Below are 18,154 nucleotides of genomic sequence, written 5' to 3'. Positions count from 1 at the left end.
CTACAAATGCAATATATGGGCATGACATAACACAAATCACACTAAATCAAAAATTGTTTGTTCAATCATTATAAAACTAGCAGGATATGTTTCATAACACTGTTGAACCATGTATGTAAAACTGTTCAGAAATCACCCAATAGGGCACGCCACCAATTACACGTGCATGGGCCTGGTGCAAATGTGGCCATAAATCACAGACAGTTTGTCCAAACTCTGGATATTTATTTTTTGACACCTTTATTTATAGGATTTTTCAATTATTTGAACAAACATACATGTACAGTAAAATAAAAATTACTTGAATAAACATATATACAGTACATACAAATTGGAGACACTCAATTATTCAAACAAACATACATGTACAGACTAATTGAAGACATAAATGTAGACACCCAATTATTCAAACAAACATACATGTACAGACTAATTGAAGACATAAATGTAGACACCCAATTATTCTAACAAACATACATGTACAGATTGATCGGAGACAAATGTACAGTGAAGACACATGGACGATGCCCCGCTATACCCACCCCTTATCCCTCCCTACCACCCCTGGGATCAATAGCACACTCAGAGAAGAGGAGAGAGAGAGAGAGAGAGAGAGAGAGAGAGACAAATGGTTGGTGTTGGCTTGAACTCTGGAACCGCCACTTGCAGCTATATTTTTTATTGTCGCTGTGTAGGCCTAATGTGTTTTCTTTTCTTTTTTTTCTTTTTTCTTTTGTTTAACGTTTTACCCTCGAATTCTATGACCATGTGATGGCAATGACATCTCCATAAAACAGTTAAATATCTTATAATATAATCTAATAATAATAATAATAATAATAATAGAATTGATTTGGAGGTGCCTTTCAAAACACCCAAGGTCACCTTACAGGGCATAAAAACAAAACAAGACAGTCAAAATTAAAAACAGTGGTCTTGGCAAAAGTGTCAGTGAAGTTCAAAACAAAACAAACAACAGGAAGTATAAAACAGTGACACACAGGGTACAGTTATAGTGAGTATGCTAGTTTGAACAGGTGAGTTTTGAGTTGGGATTTGAATGATGTTATGGAGTCGGACCAAGGCCAGATTAAGACTTCAGAGGCCCCTGGGCCAGATTCTTGTGGAGGCCCCCCCACACACACATACACGTGCACGCACGCACAGTGGCGTTTTTATGTCACTTTAAAAAATATATAGAATATTTAGAAGTGGTGGGCTCTGAGGGCCAAGCTAAAAGGACTTTGATCACCCCTGCCCACTTTGACAAGTACAGCAACTTGCAATGGGCCTGGTCTACAAGATACACTACACGACCAAGGTACCCATGTACATGTCAAAATACTTCCCAAAGGTCAGTGAATACCACGATCACAACACCAGAGGGAGCTCCACAAATCATGTTAAACCCAGATTCAGCTCAAACAAGGGACTAAACACATTTCGCAATTATGCCACATCAATGTGGAACGCCCTACCCAAAGCTGTAAAGGAATGTGAATCACTACCCACTTTCAAAAACACTCTCAAAGAACACCTACGGGAGACAGCAATTCGAAACTGGCCCCTGTAAATGTCCTAACACAACCCCCTCCAATGTACAGTAAAGGACCAAGTATGGTTTTGTCAATATTCCAATGTACAGTTTTGCTTGTACAGTTGTACAGTGTCCCCCACCCACCCACCGAACCACCTCCAATGTACAGTCCCCCCCACCCCCCCAACCCCACCCCACCTACCCAACCTCCTCCAATGTACAGTTTCTACGTCAAATGTATATACTCTCTTTTCTGGACTCTTTTTGTATCACAAACAGTACTGTATTTGCAAATCTGGTATGTCATAAATGTATAGATGTAGCAGTACTGTATCTGTATGTCATGTATGTAATATATGTTATGATGAATTGAAAATGGGGGACCCTGATGTAAACAAGACGAAAGTCTTTCTCTGGTCTGCATCCCCTTAACAATTATTGAGCTGTACTGTACTGTACTGTACCCATTCTACAATCTGTTAATAAAGTTATCAATCAAGAAGAGAAAAGAAACACATCATGTTTAGATGGGGGGATGGCGCCATCCTCAGGAAGAAAAAAAACATGCACACACTTTGGAGACAAGAATAAAATATTAGAATAGTAAGCTTACTTTTATGTGAATGTCAATTTAAATTATAATTAGGGAAGGGAGGGGGTTGAAATGTGTTTTTGTCCTGTGTTACTGTCTGTGAATTAATGAATTAATGAAAATTGTATTTAACAGATTGCAGAATGGGTACAAATAATACAGTACGGCTCAATACACACAATTGTTAAGGGGATGCAGACCAGAGAAAGACGTTTGTCTTGTTTACATCAGGGTCCCCCATTTTCAATTCATAGTGACATGTATGACATGCACAACATATATGACATCATGACATTTATGGCATAGGGACATACATGACATACAGGTATATAGTACTGTTACATTTGTGACATATATGATATGCAAATATACAGTACTGTTACCCATAGATCCTGACAGAGAGTATATACATATGATGGGGAGGGGACTGTACATTAGGAGGGGGTGGGTGGGTGGGAGAGAAATATACATACGGTGGGGAGAGAATAATATACATTACATACGGTGGGGAGGGGACTGTCTATTAGGTGGGGGTGGGGCTGTATGTATGTATGTATGTATGTATGTATGTATGTATGTATGTATGTATGTATGTATGTATGTATGTATGTATGTATGTATGTATGTATGTATGTATGTATGTATGTATGTATGTATGTATGTATGTATAAAAGAAAAAAAATACAATAGAAATATTGACTGACGTTTCTTAGGCGACTCTTTCGAAGTTGGTTAAGGTTAGAGTATGGAATCAGGGCTGGTGTTCTATCGCCTTGCTCTAAGACAAACTCTAACCTTAACCAACTTCGAAAGAGTGCCTAAGCTTAACCGGTGAAAGAAAGAGGCGTCACACGATTGGCGCTACCAGAAACGTCAGTGGCCAATCAGAGCGCAGAACGCGAACGCGGAACTGGAAATCCGTTGGTCAAAGTATTCAGGAGTCGGGGCTGGGATGTGGAGATGCAAGTTTTGACTTTTTATTGCTGTTTTTACCTCAAACGGAAAACCTCAAACTCTTATGAAGAGGAGAAAAAATACTCAAGATTAGCCACTTGCAGACGGCAGGGTGTGACGTACTGTATATTTTAGTTGATGAAATATTTTTGTTGATGAAATATGTTTTCATTTCAGTGTCACAGTATGACATCGATATCCAAAATAAGAAAAAAAAATGTGGGGCCTCTAGTGACGAGGGGCCTCCAAAATTTTTTTAAATAAAAGTTAAAAAAAGAGAAACAAATATTTGGGGCCTCTCGTGACGAGGGGCATCCAAAAAAAATAAAAGTAAAACAAATTTAAAATAAAAGTTAAAGAAAATAATAATACTAATTTGGGGCCTCTTGTGACGAGGGGCCTCCAAAAGGCCTCTAGTGACGTGGGGCTTTCAAAAAAATTTAAAATTAAAGTAAAAAAAATAAATTTGGGGCCTCTAGTGACGAGGGGCCAACAAAAAATTTTTTGAGGCCCCTCATCACTAGAGGCCCACGGGCCGCGGCCCGGACGGCCCGGCCGTTAATCCGGCCCTGAGTCGGACATGTGGGGGCAGGGAGTTCCAAAGTCTGGGAGCAGAGCAGCTGAAAGCTTGAGCACCCATGGTGCTGAGGTGTGAGCTGGGGATGGTCAGAAGTCCAACAGAGGATGAGCGGAGGGTGCAGGAGGGGGTATACTGGAGGAGTTCAGTGATGTAGATGGGGGCTAGATTATGGAGGGCTTTGAAGGTTTAATCTGAGGTGAGTATAATATAATCTATAATCCTTAAAGTGGTGGTCTCAACCATTCAGGCAATGTTCTTGAAAAAAACATGTTTGAGTTTATATGATGAATAGTCGTTTTACAATGTTACATTTATTAATTAAGTGAATTAATTAATGAAAGATTTTAATTTTCAAACAAGTATAAAAAATATATATATATATGTTAATTTGACATACAAAAGATAATAAAAGACAACTAAAAGAAACAGATAAACAAATCACTGTCCCACAGTGGTCTGACGACGTCGAGGAGGAGCTACGGGAGTGTTTCAGGTCGACAGACTGGGACATGTTTGAGAGGGTCCATGGAGACGACATTGATGGACTATCCCACTGCATCACAGACTACATCAGGTTCTGTGAGGAGAGCATCGTACCCACAAAAAAGGTACGCTGCTTTTCAAACAATAAACCCTGGATTAGCAAGGACATTAAACACATGCTAAACAGGAAAAAGAGGGTATTCATGGCAGGGGACACTGAGCAGGCCAGGGCTGTCCAAAGGGAGCTCAAAAAAGAGCTAAGGGCAGCCAAGGACAGCTACAAGGACAGGCTGGAGGGCAGACTACAGGCCAACAACACCAGGGAGGTGTGGGCGGGTGTCCGGAAGATTACTGGGTTCAAACAGCAGGGCACAGCTGTTGAGGGCCCCCAAGAGCGTGCAGACGAGTTCAACACGTTCTTCAACCGATTCGACCAGAGTGGCCTCCCCACACCCCTCCCCCACCCATCGACACCAGCACCAGATCACACCTACCAAGCACCTCACCCACCCACACCCATCAGCACCGGCACCCCACCCCCAACAGCAGCAGACTGCCCACCACCCCCAACCCTGACGATCACTAACAGCCAGGTCAGTAGGCAGCTCTCCAGGATTAGTGTGAATAAGGCCAGAGGACCGGACAACACCAATCCCAGGGTGCTAAAAAAGCATGTGCGGAGCAGCTGGCAGCACCGCTCCAACATCTTTTCAACCTCTCTCTGAGGCTGGAGAGGGTGCCCCAGCTCTGGAAGACCTCCTGCATTGTCCCAGTGCCCAAGAAGGGATGACCCAGCACCCTCAACGACTACAGGCCAGTCGCTCTGATGTCACACGTCATGAAGACGTTTGAGAGACTGGTCCTGCAACACCTCAAGCCCCTGGTGCGTGACTCCCTCGACCCCCTGCAGTTTGCATACCAGGCAAACATCGGGGTGGAGGACGCCATCATCTACATGCTCCACAGAGCGTACACGCACCTGGAGAAGCCGCGCAGCTCAGTGAGGATTATGTTCTTTGATTTCTCCAGCGCCTTCAACACCATCCAGCCGTCACTGCTAGCGGAGAAGCTCTCCGCGATGCAGCTGGAGCACGGCTTGGTGGCCTGGATCAAGGACTACCTCACTGAGAGGCCGCAGTACGTCAGACTAAAGGACAGTCAGTCTGACGTACTGGTGAGCAACACCGGCGCCCCCCAACTGTGCTGTCACCCTTCCTCTTCACCCTCTACACCTCAGACTTCTGCCGCAACTCAAGCGGGTGCCACCTGCAGAAGTTCTCAGACGACTCCTCCATCGTAAGCTACATCACCGACGATGATGAGGAGGAGTACAGAGCCCTGGTGGAGAGCTTCGTGGGGTGGAGCGACAGCAACCACCTCCAACTCAACACCAGTAAGACCAAGGAGCTGGTGGTGGACTTCCGGAGGGGCAAGAAGAGGCCCCCCCCGATTCCCATCACCATCCGAGGGGTGGAGGTGGAGGTGGTGGACTCATATAAGTTCCTTGGGGTACACCTGAACAATAAACTGGATTGGTCGGATAACACAGAGGCCCTCTACAGGAAGGGACAGAGCAGGCTGTTCTTCCTGAGGAGACTCAGGTCCTTCAACGTGTGCAACAGACTGCTGCAGTCATTTTACCAGTCTGTAGTGGCCAGCGTCCTCTTCTATGCTGTGCCATGCTGGGGAGGCTACATCAACTCAAGGGACACCAACAAGCTCAACAAGCTGGTGAGGAAGGCTAGCTCCGTGGTGGGAGTCGAGCTACCTAGACTAGAGGTGATGGCAGAGAGGGGGATGAGAAGGAAGCTGGCTGCCATCATGGAGAACCCCTACCACCCCCTCTACGACGAGCTAGTCAAGATGAGAAGCTCGTTCAGCCACAGACTCATACCCCCCCGACACTCAACTAACCGCCTCGGACAGTCCTTCATACCAGCGGCCATCAGGCTCCACAACAGTGGGCAGCAACTAGCGGCCTCCAGGCTGCGTCTATATTAATCCCAGCCGAAGAGTGCAAGAGCGCTTCCGCATTCTTCGCCATACGCCAGTACGGTAATGCGCATTTCCTTTTCCTTCACCCAGGTGCTCGCCGCGCATGCGCATGAGGTCGCCGCTTGGTTCGACGCGAGACCCCCATTCAACACTAATCACAGATGCCAGAACGCACCATATTAAACGCTGGTCAATCACATTAATACTATATGCTATTGCTATTGCTATATATTGCTATTGCTATATGCTATTAATACTAATACGGTATATTATTATTATATTATTATATGCGATGGACGCAGCAGGCGATCACTGCTACTGTTATTCAGCCACGCCAGCCGCCGCGCCGCAGCCGTGCAAGAGGTACGTGATTGATTGATTGATTGTGTAGTGACTGTACATAATTCACACAGAACTGTTGTTGGGAATAGTAGTTCCCCCCGGACGATATTGTGTGTAGCACTTCCTGCCTCGAGCATTCATTTGATTCATTCTACCTATCGATTCGACTACGTTGACATTGTTGTTATGCTGCTGTTGAATAAAGGAATTAGGTTCAACTTCGATACACCGCCTCCGACTCCTTTATCCCAACTACTGAGCTAACATGAAGCTAACTACTGAGCTAACATGAAGCTAACTGCTGAGCTAACTACTGAGCTAACATGGAGCTAACTACTGAGCTAACATGGAGCTAACATGAAGCTAACTACTGAGCTAACATGAGCTAACTGCTGAGCTAACTGAGCTAACATGGAGCTAACATGCAGCTAACTGAGCTAACTAAGAGGTACGCGATTGATTGATTGACATGTATTCCATAATATGTAAAGTACATGTGGTCCTCGTTTGGATAATATGTAAAGTACAGTTGACAGCTGCGTTGTGTTAACGTTGCAATGTACAGGGAAAACGTTATGACGTTGCGAGTGAATCGCGTCGCGATAATATTCCATTTCGGCGTCTGAGCGGGGGAAAAGAAAATGCGCATTTGGACGGCGTTACCGGGGCCAATCAGGGCAAAATGCGGAAGCGCTCTTGCACTCTTCGGCTGGGATTAATATAGATGCCTCCAGGCTCCACAACAGGGGGCAGCGACTGCTGCCAGACATTGACCTGGAACTTATTGGAACCCAAGGAGGACAATTTACACTACCTTAAGCATACTGCACCTTATGTGGATACTGTGATATTGTGAATAATGTATATTTCAGTGGATACTGTGATACTGTGAATAATGTATACTCAGTAGATAGTAAATTATAACACTACCTTATGCATACTGCACCTTATGTGACACTGAATACTGTGAATATATATATTTTTCAGCTAGTTAGATAGTAAATTATATTGACCTATTTGTTTACACTGCTTGTGTTGTTTTTACTACCTGTACCACCCCCCCCCCCCCCCCCCCATGCTGCTATGATGCCTGAATTTCCCCAAGGGGATCAATAAAGGAATATCTTATCTTATCTTATCTTATCTTAGTGTTCCCTGTTCGAAAAAGGAGTAGGAAGAAGTATACACTTTAAAAAAACTATTCCTACCCCTTTTTAACTATTCATCACATTATATAATTGTATTCTATTGTTAATTATATGTATAAACGGCTAACCGCTGTACCTCTATATAATACAATACATTTATATATAAATAAATGTATAATATATATACTAAATAAATACCATATCATATACACAATTTCTTTGATTTTCTTATTTACATTGATTGATTGATTGATTGATTTTTATTATCGCTTTTCATGGTCAGACATGACCGACAGATGAGGAGAGGATGAACGGGAGAAGAGGCGGGGAAGACATGCGACAAATGGAAGTCACTGGGCGTGGGAAGCGAACACGGGACGGCCGCTTCGTGACGCAGCGCGATACATGGTGTGCTACTAGAGCGCCCCATTGTTTGATTGAAAATTGTATTAACAGATTGCAGAATGGGTACGATACAGTACGGCTCAATACACACAAGTTGTTAAGGGGATGCAGACCAGAGAAAGACCTTCGTCTTGTTTACATCAGGGTCCCCCATTTTCAATTCATAATGACATTTATGACATACGCAACATACAGATATATATCATGACATTTACGACATACATGACATACAGATATACGGTACTGTTACATTTATGACATACAAGATATACGGTACTGTTACATTTATGACATACAAGATATACAAATATGCAGTACTGTTTACCAGAGATCCTAACAGAAACTATATACATTCGAGGGGGAGGAAACTACATTAGGAGGGGGTTGGGTGGTGGGGGGGTTTGGACATTTACGGGGGCCAGTTTCGAATTGCAGCCTCCCGTAGGTGCTCTTTGAGGGTGGTTTTGAAGGTGGGTAGGGATTCACATTCTTTTACGGCTGTGGGTAGGGTGTTCCACATTGTTGTGGCATAATTGCGAAACGTGTTTAGTCCCTTGTTTGTGCCGAATCTGGGTTGGACATGATTTGTGGAACTCCCTCTGGTGTTGTGGTCGTGGAATTCACTGACCTTTGGGAAGTATTTCGACATGTACATGGGTACCTTAGTGGTGTAGTGTATCTTGTAGACAAGGCCCATTGCAAGCTGCTGTATTCTGTCGTCTACTCTAAGCCATCCTAGGATGTCAAAATGGGCAGGGGTGAGGTGGGTTTTAGGAGTAAGGTCAAGCAGTAGTCTGACCAGTTTGTTTTGTGATGTTTGTAGTCTTGTTTTTAGTGCCTTTGGGGTGCTTTGGTACCATGAGGTGCAAGCATAGTCGTAGTACCCTTGAATGAGTGCTCCTGTTAGAGTCTTCAGGGTATTCTTGCTTAGTTACCAGAGAGGAGATCCGGTACAAGAATCTTGTTCGTTGATTGACTTTTTTGATTACATTGGTTGCCATTTAGTCACAGGAAAGATTTGCCTCTAGGATGGAGCCCAGGTATGTAATTTCATCTTTCCTTGTAACAATATTGTCATCCACTGTAACAGAGAAGTTGGCCTTGCTGAGTTTGTTATTTGAACCAAAGAGAATGGACTCTGTTTTACCCAGGTGAAGTGATAGTTTGTTATCAGCGAGCCAGGTGCAGATTCTGCTGAGTTCCGAGCTGAGGGTTTTTTCAACCTGCAACTTGTCCCTGTCAGAGACCAGCAGGGCTGAGTCGTCCGCGAACAGGAACAATTTGCAGTCACAAGCTGATGATGAAGAAATACACTCCTCTATGTCAGTTTCAGTATTTAATGACAAGGATGACGACACCCTGAAACAGAACAAGACAGCAAAATAAGCTGACAACGTATTACATGTCATTTGCATAAATTAGGAACAGTAACGGTCCTAGTATGCTTCCTTGTGGAACACCGCAGCTCACTGAGAGAGGGGGGGGGGGGGTAGTGTACCGTTTACCTCCACCATCTATTCTCTCCCCTCCAGGTAGGATTGCATCCAGCTCACTGATGAACTATCAAAACCAATTGATTTTAGCTTGTCAATCAGAATGGAGTGATTGACAGTGTCGAAAGCCTTTTGGAGGTCCAGAATGACCATGCCGCAGTATTTGCCTCTTGTTTGATGTAGTCGTTCAAATAGAGAAGGCATGTGTCACTGGAGTTGGATGTTCTGAAGCCAGATTGGAATTCGTAGATTCGCTTTTTTTTCTGCAAGGTACTTTTCGACCTGTTCGTAGACTATTTTTTCCATGACTTTCGAGATGGAGGTAAGAATAGAAACAGGGCGGTAGTTGCCTGGGTCTAATTTGCTGCCTTTTTTGTGCAGGGGGGTCACTCTCGCAATTTTGAAGTATTTTGGGACGTATCCCTGTTTTATGGAGAGGTTTATTATGTGGGTGATGACTGGGGTGATGGCGGCTGCTGAGTCTCTGAGGAATTTGGAGGGGATATTGTCATGGCCAGTGGCCTTGTTAGGTTGAAGGGCGCTCAGTTTTTTGGGTACCTCAGCTGTTGTTACCATTTTGAGTTTGAAGTCGTCTTTGCGGACCCCTAGGTTTTTGTAGAAGGCTAGGATGTGTTCTACCCCAAAATGCCCTGAGTGGGAGGGTAGTTTATTAACCAGTGTTGTGGCTATGTTTGTGAAGAAAATGTTTAAGTAATTGGCCACCTCCAGCAAGTCTGTCATGAGGGTGTTCTGTCTTCTGTCTTTATATTGATGTTTGAAAATCTGGTTTTTAGTTTTTTACTGCAGCCTATATTTGTTGTTGAGTAATTTACAAAGTTCACAGGGTTTGTTTTTAGTTTTCCTCAGTTTTGTTGTTGATGAAATTATTTTTAGTCGATTTGATCATGGTGTTTACATAGTTTCTTAGCCTGTTCCTTTGTAGTTTGAGTTCAACCACGTGGGCTTGGAGGTCACTGTCTTAGGGGGGCCATGTTGAGAATTTGGTTTTGAATCCAAGACATGTTTCTTCAACTAGTGTACCACTGAGCTCATCTGACCAGTCTAGGCTCTCCAGTTCTTGGTTAAAGACCTCACTAGAGTAGGTTTTGAGGTCCCTAGATGTGACTGTTTTGTGACAGCCGGCCTTTTGTTTTAGCTTTTTGCGAGTACGGAATATCATATAATGATCGCTTAACCCGCATGCTATAACCCCTTTACTGGAGATCCTGGACTTGTCAGAGGTCAGAATGAGATCAATGGTAGTTTGTGTTGAATCACACACTCTTGTGGGTTGGGTGATTAGCTGGCTGACACAGTGCAGATCACAACACCTGCTGAAAGACTTGGAAACGGGTGCTTCTTTTCGTCGCATATCCGTGTTCCAGTCCCCAATCAGAATTGTTTCTACATTTTCAACCCCAGCTAAACACCCATCCAGTGTATCATAAAAGCCACTTTGTTCTGGTGGTCTGTAGATTTTTGAACAAAATTTCAACCCATAACGTTTCAATTGCATTATGATTCAGGTCAGTACGGTTAATGAATTTGGTGTCTTTGTGTATGTATGCAGACACCACCTCCATACCTGTTCCTGTCATTTCTGACGATTGAGTAGTCTTCAATTTCTATCTCGGGGTCTTTTACTGACTCGTCAAGTTTTGTTTCTGAGAAACATATTATGTTTGCCTTACCGTTAACTCTTTGACTGCCATTGACTTTCCCCATCTGCACTGGCTAGGGCCAGCTTTTCTTTACCATTTTCACGATATTTCACGATCTTTGCGGAGCTATTGTAAATTATATATTATAGCTATGGAGACAATAGTATGGCTCATTTGACAGACACTATTTCTAGTCCAACATGTAAAAAAGAGTTTGGTTCTACATACCTTCGTTCGTTCACAATTCCAAGCTAAACATTGCCCCGTTTCACTAAAATCCAGGCTGGTTTCCTATAGATTGTGAGATAAAGTGTGTTTTGTGCAGCGTATGCACAAATATCACGGCTGCTCGCTTGACACCTATTGCCAGGGCAAAGGTAAACACATGACCTTGTTTCTTCACAAAGCCGGGGGGGGGGGGTTGTTTATCAGACGCTGCGTGCATACAAACGCATGTTTTATGATGGAGTTCCGGTAAAGTACACGTAAAACAGACGTTACCTTTGGTTTAGAGGTACTCCATTTCTCACTACGAGTCCAAAAGTGTCTTGAATCAGAACAGGATCATAGATATAACGTTAGGTAATCCCTCATCCGTCTTCTTTTTTTTGTATCCACTTTTTCTCCCATTTTCAATTTTTCTCCCATCCCAATTTTCGTATCATCCAATTCAACCCTCCCCTGTCTCGAACGCTGTTTCTTGCCTCCCACAAGCCGGCTGCAATGTGGACTAAGTCATACATAGCACGAGTCCCCTCCGATACTCGAGGTAACAGCAGTTGCATCTTTTCACCTGCACGGCGCAATCTTTCAGCGTCAGGGGTCTGCGCTTTGGAGGGGCACCGCCCCCATCGCTTCCTGATTCTACTGCGCAGGCGCACCAACCGACCTGTAGGAGTCGCTGTCCACAAAGCCCGATCCCCACCCATCAGTTTCCCACCCCCTAATACTGCCAATGTGTATTCTTAAATAATAGCGCTGCCCGAGGCTGGGCATACAATCAACATATTCTTAAATAATAGCGCTGCCCGAGGCTGGGCATGATACAGTCAACTGTCAATTATAGAGAGAGAGAGAGAGAGAGAGAGAGAGAGAGAGAGAGAGAGAGAGAGAGAGAGAGAGAGACTTACAAAGAGCCCCTTTTGTCAACTCATAATGAATGAAACTGGCTGACATCTCACACTCTGACATCACAAACCCTAGCCAGCCTCAGAAGATTAGACCTAACCATTATTATTATTATAACCAAAGAAAAAGATAAATACATTACGTATTGGAATCAACTCACACAATCACAACACAAATTAGAAACATATTTGGCCCTAAACAGACAGTATACTGTGGCAGACTACCTCAGCACAGTAACTGATAAGAATCTAAGAAAGAATCTGACAAGGTACAGACTGAGTGACCATGGTTTGGCGATAGAGAAGGGCAGACACAGACAGACCTGGCTGCCCAGAGAGGAGAGGTTGTGCTGTCTTTGTGATGAGGGAGCCGTAGAGACAGAACTACACTTCCTAACACAATGTGAAAATTACAGAAATATTAGGGAGGAATTCTTTCCAAAAATTGAAATAATTTCCCCAGAATTCCAAAGTATGACAGAAGTGCAGAAATTGCCATTCCTCCTGGGGGAACAGAAAGAATGTGCAGTTTTAGCTGCAAAATATGTCAATTCATGTCACAAGAAAAGGGACAACCAGTAGGACACATATACTGTATATACATGTACCATGTTTTACTCACCGCACCATCTCCTTTATTTCTTTTGATCTTATATTGTTTGCTGTTTATGTCATAATTGTGCTTTGGCAACATTTGTGAAATTTCATGCCAATAAAGCTTTTTGAATTGAATTGAGAGAGAAATGCTTCTAGAGAGAGAGAGAGAGAGAGACGGGTGGGTTTAGCGAGAGAGAGAGGCGGTGGGTGTAGCGAGAGAGACCACGGCGGGTGGGTGTAGCGAGAGAGAGACCACGGCGGGTGGGTGTAGCGAGAGAGAGAGAGAGAGAGAGAGAGAGAGAGAGAGAGAGAGAGAGAGAGGCGGGTGGGTGGGTGTAGCGAGAGAGAGAGACCACGGCGGGTGGGTGTAGCGAGAGAGAGAGAGAGAGAGAGAGAGAGAGAGAGAGGCGGGTGGGTGTAGTGAGAGAGAGACCACGGCGGGTGGGTGTAGCGAGAGAGAGAGAGAGACCACGGCGGTTGGGTGTAGCGAGAGAGAGAGAGAGAGACCATGGCGGGTGGGTGTAGCGAGAGAGAGAGACCACAGCGGGAACATAATAGATTGCTTGAAAAACTCACCCTAACGCAGATTCAATGGCAAAGTTGGAAGGAGATGACGTCGACGCATTTTCATACCGTGGAGATGAAAAAGTTAGCTAGCGTTACCTAACGCTAGTTAGCCTTTAGCTAAGCTACTAGCCGACATGGCTAGCCCGACTGAACCACATGTTAGCACTCGCTAACGTAGCTGACGCTAGCTAGCGTTAGCTAACGCTAGTTAGCCTTTAGCTAAGCTACTAGCCGACATGGCTAGTACCACATGTTAGCACTCGCTAACGTAGCTAACGCTAGCTAGCGCTAGTTAGCCTTTAGCTAAGCTACTAGCCGACATGGCTAGCCCGACTGAACCACACGTTAGCACTTAGATAACGTAGCGAAAGCTAACTAGCTGTCCCTGCCTTTAGCTAAGCCGACATGGCTAGCCTGACTGAACTTTCTAACATGCAACAACTTTCATCTTCAGTCCATCTGCCGAACGACCGTCCTCTTCGTCTTGGCTGGCATAACCTCCAATGCTGCACGCACGAAATAGTCAGACGCTACCTTACCTGTAACCCCTCCCCTCATTGAAACCAATAATATCTGCTGCAGAGCCTCAGAGCTCCAATCATGTATCTGCAGAGCCGCAAAGCCAGGAACAAGTCAGACACATTCTACAAACGTGTCTAATGTGAAATATATAAGCATATAAGCAAAACTAGATTTTAGGTCTGTGATGAAAAAGGGCCTCGCGGGAAGGGGGGCCTCGCAAAAAAAAATGTAAATAAAAAAAATAAATTGCGAGGCCCCCCTTCCCGCGAGGCCCTGTGCGACCGCACTGCTCGCACACCCCCTGAGGCGGCCCTGAGTACGGACGACCAGCTAAACTGAAAGCAATGTGGAGCGCTGGGCTCGAACAGGCGAACCCAGCGTCTCCAGTATTCGTGGTGAGCGCCTTGCCCACTGCACCACGTAGCCGCCCCCTCATCCGTCTTCTTCATCTGCTCGGGCCAGATTATAGACGGAGCCGAATAGGTTTCCTCATCGGTCAGTTTGATTATAGTTGTTTTACGGTTTACCAGTAGTGCTTAGTCCAACAAACGCACCTTATCGTCCATAATCATCATCCATATAATCCATTTAGTCTTTTTCATAATATCCAATAGTTTGCTCTAGGCGATCGCGATTGTCGAACGTGTCCTGCTCACTGCTGCTCGCAAAGAGTACCTAGTTGTTTGGGGGCTGTGTGGGGGCTGGTACTAACACACTAATAGCTGGCCCATGATGTTCAGGCGATACTGCCACCTGGCGGATTTCGATCGCCATTGCAATTCCAAAGTTGTGCCAGGCAGCTCCAGCTGGATGTTTAGAACGGGGATCAAAGGAAAAAGATGAAAGGATCAAAACCCGAGAAATCTCGGGTATGGCGCTCAAACGCTGGCGAGATAACCCGACTTATCTCGGGTATGGCGCTGAATGAGTTAATAAACATCTGTTTGATTTCAGCCAGTTTGGGTCTTAGGCTGTTAATGTTCAGATAGAAAATGTGCAGTCCTTTTGAATTTGTTATTTCGTTTATGTCTCCCGTTGAGAAGTATTCTTCATCTGTGATCAGTTCTGTGGTGTAAATTCTGTCTGTCAGACCGGTTGGGGGGAGGGGGAGGGGCGGTCCTTTGTCCTAGCTTGGCTCCGCTAGCGATGTTAGCTAGCAGGCCTGCAGGCGATGTTATGGTCTCGTTGGTCGTGTCCCGCGTCGTGCTGGGTGCGGGAGCATGTCTATGTTCCCCGGGTCCTATGTTCCCCGGGTTCTATGTTCCCCGCTTTGATTGATTGATTGATTGAAAATTTTAGACCACCAGCCCTGATTCCAAACTCTAACCTTAACCAGTTCGAAAGAGGGCCTACGCTTAACCGTTCGAAACAAGGTGGACATTAATAATTAATAAAATAATTAAAATTTATAAAATTTATAAAATCTATTAATCAATCAAAGCGGGGAACATAGAACCCGGGGAACATAGGACCCGGGGAACATAGGGATGATCCCCTGGGTGCCACGGTTGTAAACCCCGGTTCCTTCCTTCTCGTTGAGGCCTCTTGCGCATTAATTCGTTGCGGCGTCTGTGAATGGATGTTGCCGTTGGTTGTTTTGGTCGCGTCGGTAGTCGTCGCTTCTTGCTTAAGCAGACCCAGTTGTCTTGCTTGGTGTCGGGTGATGGTTGGGCCTGGGTTCAGATTTATATCTCCTGATAGAAGCAGGTATAAGAAAATCATCTATCTTCGATCAAACCTGCCCGTCGGGGGTAATCTCTTTCGTTCCGGATTTGAGGTCAGCATGGCGTGAATCGACGCTGTTCCAAAAGCTGGGTGTTTTCGCTCCGAGCCTTTTAGCAAGTAGAAATCACTATGGCAAAGTGACTCTATATTTACGGTTTCGCTTCTCTCCACTTTTGTCCGGTGTAGCTTCGGTGGTGTATTAAGGTACGAATCTGTAATCCACAGGAGGGAGAGTGGAAAAGGTGCAAAAAACGTTGTTGTAGATTTGCTGCTGCGAGGTTGTCTGGAGCTGTGAGGAATACGACCGTCCATGTCGAAAGCCCTATCTTACACATACTTCCAATCAACACACTTCCTCTTCCAGATACCTATTTAAGAAAGATTCTTTTTACATCTTTTTAAACTGATTTATGTTTGTACTCTGTTTTAGCTCTAACTCCAGACTGTACTTTTTTAAGTACCTAAAAAAGCTCAACATCTAAGAATCAGCCACAGCTACAGATCTGTAAGTGGTATTCACCATACAAAGAGCTGAAAAGCCTGGTATCTTATATTCTGTTACCTTGCCAACAAACAGCTGCAGCTGATAGGATACTCAGGTTTTCTTGCTGAGATAGGCCCCTATTTAGACACAAGCACTCACACACTCACAACATTGACAGGAATGAATAGTAAAATATCTAAACAAATATTGCACTGCACCGTCCACCATCACAAATGTTTTTTATGCAGCATCTATTGTCTATCCTGACATGTTGTTCGCTGCACCCATGTATTAAATTATATAATTTGGAAGGTGATTTTATGCATGAAATGATTTAAGAAATCTGTCAGAACGGTAAACCCAGAGATAATAGGAACATAATTCAACCATATGTCAATATGACATTTCTATTCCTCAAGGATGCGTCTTGGTTGTCTGATTGTGTTATTGCTGATGTTGTGTCTCTTTGCTGTTCCTCAATCCCCTGAGAGGACCGGTGTAATGCAGTGTGCTCCACAATAATAGCTGCCATGCACCAGGCTCAGTCTGAAAAGCTACCTTTAGAACAGTGTTGGGACACTGCTAAAGCCCCACACGGCTACAGAAGAAAACCAATCATTGGGACAGATATTTAGCAACCATCTCAATGTTATGTGTTAATACATATTGCAGTAGTTCTACCCCATTGCCTCCGACGGGTTTCCCTGACTCCATAATGAAATCTAGGAGCCGCCTACGAGCGCTACATGGCTCATTTGACCGTTTGATTGCCCCTCTCTTGCTACCATCTTGACCAGTTTGAAATGCAATTATGCTAATCGGAGCACAGTCCGGGGTCAGTCCAGCACCTTCTACAGGCTTTTTACTTTGCCTGTGAGTAGTCCCCCCCCCCCCACCAGCTGTGTGGAAGATCAAAAGGTGTAACACGAGCTCTGTAATAGATATGAAACTGTGAGTGTAGAGGAGGGCTGTAAATGAACCGTCCGGGTCACCTCCTGTACCAAAGGAATCGTCTTTTTCACTCGAATTCAACCGTGTCCTTGTTTCTGCATCTAGTGGGGGAGGCTGACTGTAATGACTAGTCTCTCCAGTGTGATGAGTAACAGCTTGCAGTGAGTCAGTAGCATAGCGTTGTGTTGCCGGGGCAGTTTAAATACCAGATGAAATGCACCCGGGGTTCATGCTGCTATCATGCTATCATGCTATCATGTCATGAGCTTGACCCTTGCCAGCTCTGAAAGGTGATCCAGGGAAAGGTGGTGCATGGTATATATTATCTGACAAACAAAAGTGGGTACAAGGTAGTGGAATCTTTACGAAACTTGTTAAACATAACAATCGATAAACGTACTAAGGTAGTCTATTACAGTAGTTGTAGTTAATACTGCAGCCGCTAGATGCTGTCTCCACTGGTATGAACATGCCAGAGGCTACATGTCATGGCTACACACCCTCTGTGTTCCCTGCTTTCTCAAGCTGAACATCTCTCATCTCCTACAGCAGTGTATCAGAAAGACCCAGGTCCATGAGTTACAGCTAGGTCGAGGGTTCTTAAACCCACAGCTCCAAAAGAGTTCCAGACGGCACCGAAGTTCAGAATGGAGATAGATGGGTCGAAGGAACACCGCTTTGCTCTAGGAGTTAAGAGTCTTGCGGTTTACCCCACAACAAAATGTAGTAGCAGCGTGGCATAACGTAGTGAATCTGAGAGATTTAAATCCTTTTGTTTCTCCCCCGGAGAAACGTCTAAGCCCCTATACGTGCCACTTTGATAGATTTTATCGGTCCCTTTTAGCAGTCGAGACAGCGACATGTCCAATTCTTTCCTTCCCTTGGATAGTTAGATTATTTTGTGACAATGAAAATAATATTGGCTTAGTAAGATAACAGCTGATGAGCGAACCTTGCATAATCTTAAATTATGCATGATTAAAAAAGATTC

This window comes from Notolepis coatsorum (assembly GCF_963971535.1).
Source record: "Notolepis coatsorum genome assembly, chromosome: 18".
Classification (NCBI taxonomy): domain Eukaryota; kingdom Metazoa; phylum Chordata; class Actinopteri; order Aulopiformes; family Paralepididae; genus Notolepis; species Notolepis coatsorum.
Note: the sequence above shows the minus strand (reverse complement) of the source record.